Source organism: Myotis brandtii, unplaced genomic scaffold (genome assembly GCF_000412655.1).
Source record: "Myotis brandtii unplaced genomic scaffold, ASM41265v1 scaffold357, whole genome shotgun sequence".
NCBI classification, from domain to species: domain Eukaryota; kingdom Metazoa; phylum Chordata; class Mammalia; order Chiroptera; family Vespertilionidae; genus Myotis; species Myotis brandtii.
In genome coordinates, this window is record NW_005363729.1 from 725055 (window position 1) to 725315 (window position 261).

Genomic DNA, 261 nt, shown 5'->3' on the forward strand with positions numbered 1-261 from the left:
TGCTACTCCCCAGGCCTGTTCCCTCCTCCCCCGTGACACTCCCGCCGCCCACTGCCCGTGACCCGGGCATTCCCCCAGGCCGGGTCCTCTGACACCCCCTCGGGCGGGGAGCTGGGGTGTGGAGACAGGACCAGGCTCAGTTCGGATGCGGTGCCTAATGTCCTGAGAGCCGCCAGGGCCCTCTGCCAGCCTCTCCCCGTCCCAGCCCGCGGTGTGAGGCTGGGAAGCTGGTGGGGTGCCTGGCCTCTGGGCGCTGAGCCT

The 261-nt window shown here is 71.3% G+C and overlaps 1 protein-coding gene across 1 annotated transcript in view; it reads left to right on the forward strand.

Annotated features, from left to right (window-relative positions):
- SARDH (sarcosine dehydrogenase) overlaps window positions 1-261 on the forward strand; it is a 40049-nt gene that overhangs the window by 37355 nt on the left and 2433 nt on the right. The window lies entirely within an intron of this gene.